This window comes from Pan troglodytes, chromosome 2 (genome assembly GCF_028858775.2).
Source record: "Pan troglodytes isolate AG18354 chromosome 2, NHGRI_mPanTro3-v2.0_pri, whole genome shotgun sequence".
Taxonomy (NCBI): Eukaryota; Metazoa; Chordata; class Mammalia; order Primates; family Hominidae; genus Pan; species Pan troglodytes.
The window spans coordinates 151,147,589-151,160,432 of record NC_086015.1 but is presented as its reverse complement, the minus strand read 5'-3'; the positions used below and the strand labels follow the sequence as shown (position 1 = coordinate 151,160,432).

General features: G+C 35.6%; 1 long non-coding RNA gene across 2 annotated transcripts in view; it reads right to left on the bottom strand.

The window, feature by feature from the left end:
- LOC736130 (uncharacterized) overlaps positions 1 to 12,844 on the bottom strand; it is a 64,217-nt gene that overhangs the window by 35,062 nt on the left and 16,311 nt on the right. The window contains exon 2 of one of the 2 annotated variants that reach the window (XR_001713709.4): positions 9,367 to 9,420. The exons of the other annotated variant lie outside the window; for it this stretch is intronic. This is a non-coding gene — a long non-coding RNA (uncharacterized LOC736130). The remainder of the gene's footprint in view (positions 1 to 9,366; positions 9,421 to 12,844) is intronic. 2 annotated transcript variants of the gene reach the window in all.

Here is a 12,844-nt window from a genome sequence, read left to right as displayed (position 1 = left end):
GATGTTCCAACTTAAAAAAAAAAAAAACAAAAAACAAAAAACAAACAAACAAACAAAAAACACCCCTCTTTTCTTTTCTTGAGACAGGGTCTTGCCCTGTTGCCCAGGCTGGAGTGCAGCGGTGTGATCTCGGCTCACTGCAACCTCTGCCTCTGGGGTACAAGAGAGCCTCCCATCTCAGCCTCCTGAGTAACAGAGATTACAGGCATGCACCACCATGACTGGCTAATTTTTGTATTTTTAGTACAGACGGGGTCTCACCATGTTGGCCAGGCTGGTATCGAACTCCTGGGCTCAAGCAATTCGCTGCCTCGGTCTCCCAAAGTGCTGGGATTACAGCCCTGAGCCACCTTGCCCAACCCCACACCTTTTATTGATAGGACTTTAAACAAATAAAGTATAAATTGATAAAAATTAAATGGGTCTGATAGAAATGAGAATAAGCAACCCAATGCCCTAGCTGCAGAAGTTGTGCCTTCAACAATCATGTCTGCCTATGTTCAAAAACAATGGTTTTAAAAGAGAAATAAAAACTGGAAAGGAAAGATGGCAATAGGCTGAAACTCAGAGGACTAGAATAAATATTCTGAACTCAGGAAATGTAAGGAGTCATCTGTGCTCTAAAAACATTTAGTTTTGTAAGTACTTACACTTAGCCTGATTACCCTTCAAGGCTGATACGGAAATTCTAAGGTGGTAAAATAGGAGAGGAGGTTGGATAAAGATGATGAACTGAGCATACAGGAGTCCCCCTTATCCATGGTTTCTGAGCATAGAGGAGTCCCCCATATCCATGGTTTCGATTATCCGTGGTCAACAATGGTCTGAAAATATTAAATGGCAAATTCCAGAAAAAAGCAATTTATAAATTTTAAATTGTAAGCCATCTTAGTAGCATGACAGAATCTTGCCTTGTCTTGTCCTCACCCAGGTTTTGAATCATCCCTTTGTCTAGCATAGCTACACTGCCTATGCTACTGGCCCCTTAGTCACATAGTGGCCCTCTTGGTTATTAGATTGACTGTCCTGATATCACAGTGCTTGTATTTAAGGTCAATAGTAGCCAAACTCTATGTCATTTACCTGACTTCGTTTCATTATGCAAGCATTTTATCATCTGACATTATCACAAGAAGGGTAGGTACACCTACAATTCCCCAGCACAAAATTCTAGGAGACTTTATTTAGGTTCTTTATAAACAGATATAGGACATGGAGGGGGATAAATGATTAGGAGAACTTTTGAGGAAAAATCTTGAAAGACAGCAGAAGAAACTACAGCCAAAAATATCTGTACAAGAGCTGTGGAGGTAGAAGTGGCTCAGGGTTTAGAACCCATACTCAACACAACAGTGAACAGGAATCAGCACTAGTGGAGTCTCTAATAATAACTGAAAATAATTACTCAAAATTCCGCATAGCCAAGCCTCTTGATTCTGATTACCAATTCATAGGTGTGTTCGATAAAGAACTGCTAGAGAAATGATGGGAGGAAATAATCAAAGAAATAGGAGTATTTCTCATTGCCAAAGAAATGAATCTCAAATTTGAAATGAGCTTCATACTAAAAATATTCAAAAAATAATTTTAAAAGCTTGTTTGAAGATTTTTCCCCCAGGCTCTAAAATCAAAATATGCTTGCTGTTATGAACCAAAATATAGACATCTACAAAGCAAAAGTAAACTGCCTATACTTTCCCAGTCCAATACTAGCACCTGCATTAACTAGTGTTAAAGTGATGTGTATTCTTCCACGCTTTCTCTATATTCACTTAAAAAATATGCATACCTTCCTGAAGAGTGATTCTTTTTCCTTTCTTATAACAAAAGTGGGATTACAGTATACCATATTTTTTTATACTTTTTCTTTTTACATATACTCTGTGCATTCCTCTGGAGTCATTGATAGGGCTGTAAATTAGTTGTTCATTCTGCTTAAAATAATCTTTTTCATTATCTTTGGGAAGCTGTCTTTCTCATTTTCTTCAGGTTCCAGTTTATATCGTATCTGTAATTTTCTATTATATAACTTTGTTTTATTTTATTCTTAGTACATAACCACTCTCTGAAATTATTTTTATTTGTTTACCTGTTTATTTCCTACCCTCACTAGAATATAACAGTCATGAAAGATACACTTTCCTTCAGTACTTGCTCTAATGTTCACACTTAAAACAGGACATGAACATTGTAGAGATAAGTTAAATATTTCCTGAATGAAAAATTAATAAGCTCATTCTTTTTTTATAGTTGAAAAGCATTTCACAGCATGAATATACCTTAATTTATTCAACCTGTCTCCTATTAATTGACAATATAGTTTGCTGATTTATTTTTGCCACTTATATAATGCTACAATAACATTCTTGTACATATTTCCTTACTTATTTGTGATGTCATTTCTATCTGATAGATACCCTAAACACAGAAATTGCTTGATTAAAGAATGTGTGCATGTGTGTGTGTATGAGTGTATGTATGCGTGTGTATATATATGTATATACACAAATATCTATGTGTATATATATATTTTTTATTTTAATGGATACTACCCAATATTTTCCAAAGAGGTCATAGCACTTTACACTTCTTCTAGAATGTATGAGTTCCCATTTCCCCACATCTTCATTGGCACCCAGCATTATCTATAGAGCATACTGACATGCACACGTATTTTTGCCAACCTGATGGGTTAAAAAAGTAGTCTGTTATCATTGTTTTCATTTCCATTTTCCTACTAGTGAAATTAACATATTTTCATATATTAATACCTATTTTCCAAAAAAAGGGCTCTCATAAGGAACTTAATTGTCCAGGACCTTGAATTTGGACTTTGCTGTTCCCAGAATTGTGAGAAACATATTTTTGTTGTTTCAGCCACACAATATATGGTATTTTTATTATATCAGCCCAAATTGACTAAGACACTAGGTATTCAATTTTGATTACTGCAGCTTTGCAATAAATTTAAAATTGTGTTGAGTGAGTCTTTCCTCATAAATCATCTACTTTTTAAAGTTTTTGGTAATTTTCTCCTGAAATCTTCAAATAGATTTAACCTATTTAGTAGGGATTCTGATAGACTTTTAAAATTAATTTTATATAATCATTTGGTAATGTTGACATTTTAATGATATTGAGTTGACACTGTGGTTTGGTTCCCATTATCTATTCTTTCTCATGGTATGAACTCTCATTTTAATTCAACCATTCATATGTCCCCAGTGCATCTCATCAGCTTGGAGAGATGTTGAATCCTCTGTATCTCCAGGGGTACGGGAATGTGGCATATAGTAATCAGCATTATCCCATCTCCTAGCCCATGCTTACAGACAGTCCTATGACCCAAGTTGGGCAATGAAACACAATGAGAAAGTGATTGTGGGCTTTTGAGAAAGAAATTTCCTTAGCTCCATAAGGAAGCGCCCATATGTAAACTAGTCTTTCTTCCTCTAGTCGTTAGGAAGTCTAGAGTCCTGACAGTGTTGGCAGTGCCTAGAGATCCCTAAAGGAAGCAGAATAAGGATGGAACTGACAAGTGGAAGGCAGAACAGAAAAAGCAAAAAGATGCATTAAACACTGAATCTAACCTTAAACTTCCAGTTTGTCAACAGATAAATCTCTTTCACTTATGCTTCTTAAATGTCAGTGTGAATAAGGCATGTTAAAACACAGATTCTTAGGCTGCACCTCCAGAGATTCTGATTCAGTATTTCTGGGATAGGGCCTGAAATTTGCATCTCTAACAAGATCCCAAATGGTGTTTCCCACTGACCACATTGTGAGAAGCAGAGCCCAGCATTATTTCAGCTAGTTTGAGTTTCATTTTTCCTTCCTTGCAACCAAATGCATCCTAACTGATGTACCATTCAGGAGTGTGTGTATGTGTGTGTGTGTGTGTGTGTGTGTGTGTGTTTTCAAGGTCATGATTCTTATCCACCAATAAAATTCATTTATTTGTTTATTTATGGAATTTTATAATTTTCTTCATCTAGGTTTTTTTCTTTTCACGGTTAATTTATTTCCTAGGAAAGTTACAGATTTTGTTAATTATCATAAGTACTAACAAGTTATTGTGTGTTTTGGGGCTTTTTAGCCTGTGTGTAAAACATGTATTTCGGTATATTTCATATATATATATATATAATTTGTGTGTATATATGTGTATATACACATAGCCTTTTTTACATTTATTAAAATGATAATGGCAGATGGCTTGCACTGTAGCTTCTTCGGTTTTCAAGATATAAAATCTGTCACATTCAGGATCTTGACAGAAAACAATCAACACACTTTTTCACTAAAGAAAGTTTAGCAGGTTATTTACAGAATAGTTAGCAGGTTTAAAGAAACATGGTTGAGAAGGGGAAGCCTTCAAGTAAGAGATTAAAATAAATATTTTCATATATGCAAAGGTTTATTTCCATTACCACTTTCTGAAAAAAGTGGAGTATGTATATTAGCAAAGCAATAGTCTCGAAAAGGAAAAATGTAAGAAACAAGACAGAGTAGAGAAAAATAATTCTATAAAATGAATAACTGAATCTAAATAATTGGTGACACTCTAAAAATAATATGCTCATAATATTACTTATAATTTTCCCTTATTACAACAGGGCAGTGGTGACAGGTAAGAAAAATGAAGAGAGTTGGGCAAGGTTCCCATCTATCGTAGAGAGTAAATTGATATGGCTAAACCTTCATAACAACTGAAAAATAAGTTGGAATATGTATGTTAAGATTTGAAGGATATACACTAGGCAGGGAGAAACACAATTTGTAACTTCAACCCATAAATGGAAAAAGAAAACCAGTAACAAGTAATCTTGATGGATCAAATTAAAAGCAGATAAGAACAGCACAGTAACAGAGCAGAAGAGTATCAGTGATAAGCAAAGTAATATGGAAAGGAAATATTCGTGCATTTTAGAATTCACAAAACATAAATGGATTAAATTCCCCAAGTCAAAGGTTTGAAAAAAAATACAGTTATCTTTTATTTAAAGATAAGTACCATAAAAGTGATGTTGTAGAAAGACTGAAAATTAAGTAATGATGATTAAGTATTAGGTAAATGGTAACTCAAAGAAAGCAGATATATCAATACTGAGAATGGACAAAAGAGAATTCAAGGTGAAGTACATTAAAAGGGGAGAAGGGATAATGGATGCTGATAACATTATAGGCCAATAAGAAGATACAGTAGTCATAAAACTGCCACATGGCTTTAGAAACTTTTAAAGTAAAAGCTGATATAAATACCAGTTGAGTGTTTAATTCACCAGTTGAGAATTTCACAGTGGTAGACACTTACGCAACCCTTTTAGAAAGTGATTAAGTGAGTAAAAGTTAGGAAAGATGTAAGTCAAAGGTAGCAAGCTTTTTCTGCAAAGAGCCAGATAAGAAATATTTTAGACTTGAAGGCCATGTGTCTCTGTCACACAAGTGAATCCTGCTACTGTAATGTGAAAACAACCATTAACAATATGATGTAGGCCCAGCACTTTGGGAGGCCCAGGCGGGCAGATCACCTGAGGTCAGGAGTTCAATACCAGCCTGGGCAACATGGCGAAACCCCATCTCTACTAAAAATACAAAAATTAGCCAGGTGTGGTGGCACGCGCCTGTAGTCCCAGCTACTTGGGCGGCTGAGGCAGGAGAATCGCTTGAACCCAGGAGGCAGAGGTTGCAGTGAGCTGAGATCGCACCACTGCACTCCAGCCTGGGTGACATAGTGAGACTCTGTCTCAAAAAAAAAAAAAAATGTATATATATATGATTTAGCTGTGTTTCAATAAAACTTAGTTTATAGCTACAGGTGATAGATGATATTTGGCCTGTCACTGTACTTTGCTAACCTCTGATACAGATAATTTAAATAACAAAACAAAAAAACCTGATCATATACAAGGCAATCATTAAACAAATAAGACTTACAGGTTACAATTCGAAATCAACTACTTCCACCCCAAATCAATACACTGTGGAGCTACTCTTTCCCTCTCCTTGGGTGAAATCTACGATTTTTATAATCACTTTAAGAAACTAAAAAAATTCTTCAATCACGTTGACTCACAATGCACACCTAATTCAGTAGCTAAAATATCCAGCTCCATGCGATAGTTGAAACTCTGAGCCTTATTCTACATTAGAGCTTCAGCCTCACTCCAGGCAGCCTTTTTCCCGTCTTGATAGGAAGCCTTCAGTGGGAAGGAAAGGAGGGGAGCATAGGTGACTTCTGCAATACTTTCCCTGCTTATGAGTCTATTGCTTCTCCCTCCTACTCACTGGGATCTTCCAATGCCACAGCAGGGAAGGAAGGGAAAAGGAGGGACAAAGAGGCTTTCTTGATTGATGCTGATATAATTAAAGCTATGGCAGATGTTAAAACTTATTCTTTCTTTGAAGAGTATATAGGTTCCTTTGGAGACAGCTAAAAATTGGTTCCCTTGAGGCATTTAAAAAAATATCCTGTTGTTGGTAACTCAGGTCCAGATATGCCTTTTTCCTCTTTTCACAGAGGTCGCCTTCCCCTCACCCCAGATAGCCATCTTGAGCTGTTTCTAAAATGACCCCTGCTGATCTCTTCCTATGGGTAACACCTAGGCATTCAGCTTAAAGAGTATAAGTACATGAATTGTGATGCTAAACCCCAATTATGGCCACAGTATTTCGTTTGCATCAATGAATGAGGCTTGTTTACTTTGCAAATCTATGAAACCTTTGATAATATGAGTGGGACAGCAGAATGAACATCTGTGTGCTAATATTATCTGGGATTAAAACTTTAGGATTAGTTAATTTACACATAGCCAATCATAGTAAATGTTCAAAAAGGAATCATACACCCAGAGAATCAATCACAGAAAAGGGGTTTCTTGCTATAGACAAGGAAAGCCTTAAGATTCATAGTTCAAAGGCACTTTCTCCCACTGCAGGGTCCCAGCTTTTCTTCTGTTCTAACACTTGAGGAATCTGACTAGACACTACAGACCTGGTTCTGACAATAGTCATTGCACTGGACTCCATCTACAATGAAGATTTATACTGCTGCTGGGAAGAGAAGCATCCCTTTAAAGGAACTTTATCACTACTACCCCAAATAATATGTGTGTAGTAGGTATATTAATAAGAACATGTAGTTGGGACTGACTGGGTAATCTTACGTGTAATCTCTTTTTCAGTTTATAATCCTATACGAAGTGCAAGTAGTTTGGAAGGCTTGCCTTTGATCAGCTTTCACATGTGACAGAATCAGTGGAGTGAATGTCAAGCTTAGACCACTACCCACCAATGTAGCCTTAACATTGGGAAATGCACATCTTTGGCCCACTGTCAGTGGGAATGCTCTTACTATAGCCCTCTACTCTGATGCCACAGGAGCTTCGTACAGTTTACATTCTTTAAATTTCTCAAGAGTGTGTCTGATACTCTAGGGGACACATATCAATCTCTCTGACTGTTCTCAGTAAAGTCTTTTCCATAAGATACTTGAAGTGAATTTAATGGATATCTCATTCTGACACAGAGGGGTGGGTAGTATTTAATGTCCGTCAGTAATTCTTTCCAGAAAAGGCCTCTTTCTCTCGGTTTATTAATTTATCTCTGGCTGAAGTCTAGGTCTGCAATTTACATGTGCAAGGTGTTTGCAAAAGTGATTTTTTAGGATTTTCTTTGCAAAAGTTGTCTAACTTGGTATAGCTCCTTACAGTGGAATGTGAAAATACTTGCCATTAATTTTTTGTGACCTCAGCCAAACCTGACATAGAAAGAGTTTCAATGTAACATTCTGTTACATAAAAGTTTTTAGTATCCATGGGCATTCCATAAAAAGGATCATGTTATCTTTGTACAGTGAAAATCTCAATGAAAACTCCAGATTCAGAAATCACTCAGGCCACATTTTCAGGCAATAAACTTTTGAAATAAAGACAAATGTTCACTCCGATATTAAGAAGACTTTTTAAAGCAACCCTTGGGTAAATTTGGGAGACCAACACTAAAATTAAATTCTAATTAGAAATCAACAATGAGAACACTAGCTCATCATGCGAATGTGATTGACATGCTACACAGAGGGAAATGTATAGTCCTTAAAGCATTTATTTAAAAAAAATAGAACAAATATAAATGTAAAGACACCCTGGGACAGAAGATAAAAGATATGGCTGAGGCAATGCGCTGTTAAGCTACACCTGCACACGGTTGCCATAGTAACAGTGAGTTTTATTTTATTTTTACAGGTGAACCAAGGGAATGCAACACTAGGGACACAAGGGGCTCAAGACATTATATCTCACTAATCAAGATGACAATGAAATATTGATTTTCTTAAACATCTGATGGGATAAAACGCCAGTGAAAACACCAAATTTGGTCAGTATTTTCTCATATTGCCTACTCAAAGCCACTCTACAGCTGAAAATTAAGTAAAACAGAACATACAAAAGTGAATTTGCAATTGTTTAAAGTGGAATTAAATTGGTTTAACTAAAAGGCCAAACAGATTGCAGTTAAATGAAATGGGGTATCTAAAGTTAAGTAATTCAATTCTAATTCACTTGGTTGTAATAAAACATTTAAACATACACATTATGGATATAAGGTCACCCACTGTTTTGAGTCTCCCAAAAAGAAGCTCATAGTTAACTTATAAATTAATTTGAAAGGTTTTATAAAATTGTAAATGTTTTCCTGAGCCTTTAGAAATGCTTTCAAGGGAAATTACCAAGAATGCAATAAAAATATTTTTAGCAGGCTTAAACTGGCAATTTAAACTTTTCTAATATGAAAGATGATGAGTTTTCATAATCTTCTCAGCATCGGAATTTTTTAAAGATTTAAGTATGTTTAAAGAAATAATTTCTCAAAAATATTTTTTCTTCTTCCTATTTTTCTCTGAGTAGAAGATTTAGAATCATTTCAAGAAAATGAAGCCAATGTATACTTTTTTGAGATTCATATCAAGCTAATTTTTGAGTTATTAAAAGATGTTCAGGTCTATTTTATTTTGATTTCAATTCTGTCTTACAAGTTTAAAATATACAGTCAGACTGTATTCAGGTTTTGATTATTGAGTTTTTTATATCCTTTCAAATGCAGCATTGATTAGTATATCATTGCAATGCAAACAAGTGAGTCTTATCCTGCCAAAGAGTAAAAATACAAATATTTTAAAATCATACATACATATAACAAAGAATTGCATTAAGAATAAATAGAGTAGTGTGCATTTATTCTATTTCCTCTCCCCAGATTAGAAGTACAAGAGAGATATATATATTAGTTTTACTGGGGAGAAGTAGGTTCAGAAAGACCACATAGAATACATAAGACTTGAATCTTAAATGATGAGGCAATACTTACCAGGTAGACAATAAGACTGCATGTACTTTGTGCTCCTTCTCACTAACTTTACCCCTACAAGTTAAAGAGGGAGTAATTAAATTACAGAAATTGAAAAACTACATATTATATGGAGTCAATTATTTTGAGCATGTACTTTGGACTCCCAGACATGACCCTTATGTTGAGTGCAGTATCACATGAAGAAATAGATTTCTCTAGAGCATGTAAAATGTTGGTTCACCCAGATAGATTCTGTGGACATGATACTTGTAGTTGTACAGTTGTTTACTTATTTACTGTGATTATTACCATACCGCATCCAGTGAAACTAGTGTCAATTAATAATGCTTTTAAGCTTGTCAGGAAAGGGTAAATAACATCACACTAATAATAGTCTTGAAATCAATGATGAGATAAAAGGGAGGATAAAAACTAGAAGTGCTATGACAATATACTTTTTATTTGAAAAATTAATAAAATATATGCTATCCGCTCAAAAGATTCTGAATAATTTATCATACTTCAAATTTATTCTCCTAAATTTAACACATGTTCTATTTTTTAAAAAAGGATATTAAAGTTTTTATATGACTAAAGAAATTTTTTAAATAATCAACATAAATTCTAATAGAAGACTGATGCTTTTGTGCTCTGTGGCTTTATCCATACTCACTTCCTTGCAGTTTTCCTTCTTGGACATTATCGGTCAATCTGGGTTTTCTTTTGATATTTTCTTGCTAAAATCTGCATCTCTCTCTCTTTTAAAAAAATCAACTGACATCAAAGCATTTTTACTCATATTGAAAACCCTGTTTTTAAACAACTGCTGTTTGTTTCTCTTTAGTAACATCACCAATCCGCTTGGATCTAGGCAACCTTAGCAGGATATATTCCTTTCTCATGTTCTCCTATCCTATTTCCTGCGGAGTCTGATGTAAAACAGATTTTAAAGTTCATAATAGAACAGAGGTCAACATGAAAGACTCTAGGATCCTGGCCTTTGGTTTTTGCTTCTGGTCTTTATTATTACAGCAAATAGTTAGTTGAACTATTATTTTCTGTGTCATATAAAAACATTGGAATGACAGTTCTTTCTTTTTAATCATAGATTGCAATTTTAAAGGATTTTCTAATATATAAGAAGGGATATAAGGGAAAAAAATGATAGGAACACAGTAATCAAAATGAATTGTAATATGCTTAAATTTCTAAAATCTGGGAAACAGAAAGCACATCGTCTTTGTACATGCCCCTCTCTTTCTTTCTTAAATATTTTGATCCAGAATGTGTCTAAGGCAGTCTCTTCTCCTGTGTTTTAGATTCTATTCCCTGCTGTTTCATCTGGAAACATGCTCTGAGGATTTTCTTCTTTTTGTTTTTTTTTTTTTTTGAGATGGAGTCTTGCTCTGTTGCCAGACTGGAGTGCAGTGGCGCAATCTTGGCTCACTGCAACCTCCTTCCTACCAGGTTCAAGCGATTCTCCTGCCTCAGCCTCCGGAGTAGCTGGGACTACAGGCATCTGCCACCACTCCCAGCTAATTTTTGTATTTTTTAGTAGAGACGGGGTTTCACCATGTTGACCAGGATTGTGTCAATCTCTTGACCTCAGGTGATGCACCCACCTCAGCCTCCCAAAGTGCTGGGATTACAGGCATGAGCCACTGCACCCAGCCAATTTTCTCCTTTTTTCTTCTGCATAGTCAAAGTAGATTCTTTTCAGCTTTTAAACACACACTAGTCTCACCCATTTCAAAACAATCACCAGTCTTGTCCTATCTCCAAGGCACCCACAGCTCTGGCCTGACTCTCTTCTTTCCCACAAAGCTAAACTTCTCTAGTGGGTGACCTATTCTTCTCACTCCACTTCCTCACCTTCCTTTCTTAGCCCACACAGTCTGCTCCTATCAGCATCATGCTACCGAAATAGCTCTTGCTGAAGTCATCAAATCAGAGGTCCATTTTTCAATGCCCCTCTCAGCAGCAGTCAACTGAGAAGGACCCACCTTCTTTCTTTAAAACATTCTGATCCTAGGCATCATAATTCTACATGAAGGTGCAAAAAAATGACTAACATCATCATCATCCCTGAAGATCTCACCCTCCCAACCTCTCCCATGTTCTTCCCTTTCTCTCTCATTTTTCTCTCCCCAAATGGAGAAATCCTAGACTCTTCTACTATACCGTACTTTAGGATTTTGAGATGTAGAATTGGTAGAAAGGGAAGAAAAACAACAAAGAGGACAAAAAAAATAGGGAGACTATTACAGAAGAAAAGAGTGGCAATTACATAATAATGCTAGTACAGTATTAAGTAGGTAGATATGAAGGAAAATAAAATCAAAAATGTTCTTTGTGAACAGCATAGTTTTATCCTTTAGAGTAAACTTTTTTTTTTTCTTTAAGTAAGGTAGAAAACCACTGATATGTTTTAAGAAAAAGACATTGTGGCAGATGGGCTCTGATGAAAATGGAACAGAGTGAGAAATTTTATTAAATGGTTAATATTAGCTGGATAATTGTGTATCTTCAAAGTTGTTGACACACTTGGAAGTAAAGAATAGGGGCATTTTGAAAATATTTTCAGTGGCTTGACTTTCTCTTGAGATAAATGCATCCATTCCCACATCAATATGTATCCACTATATGCAAATTACTTCTAAATATATGTCTTCAACTCTGATACCACCTCTGAATAGTAGACTCAGATATCTGCTTCCTATGTGATATTCCCACTTAGATGTATAAAGAGTATTACCAAGTCAAAAGAGAACTCATAGTTCTCTTTTGCACATCTTTCTCCTCCACCTAAAACATATCCTCTTCTAGGGTCACTTATCACCCTGAATGCTACCCCTATCTATTGAGTTTCTCCACAAGCCGTGAACTTACCTTGGATCAACCATTAAGAGAAAATAGTTTATAACCCTCTCTCCAGTTAGAATAATTACAGCTAGAACTAACAGAACAACTAACCAAAGTAGCTTAACAATGAGGAAGTTTCACATATAACAAGAAGTAAAAATGTGCAATTTCAAGAATGGCTTACTCATCATTATATAAGTGATTTCCATACTTCAGCATTTGGCAGTGCATCCTCTTAAAAGCTCAAGGTGGTTGGTGCAGTTCTAAAAATGTGTGATCACAGTGACATTGTTCCAAAGTCACACAGAAAATTTAAAAATGAAAGAATAAATATCATTGACATGCTATTCAAAAGAAACCTTTTGTAGCAATATTACTATCAAGTATACTGGCACAGATGCTGAAATAAGACTTCCTCAGTTTGAACCTCAGCCTGCTAGATGTTAGCTGTGTCATCTTGAGCACATTACTAAATCTCTTTGTGCTTCCATTGTCTTTTTTTTTTGGAGACCGAGTCTCACTCTGTCGCCTAGGCTGGAGTGCAGTAGTACAGTCTCCACTCACTGCAACCTCTGCCTCCCAGGTTCAAGTTCAAGCAATTCTCCTGCCTCAGCCTTCTGAGTAGCTGGGATTA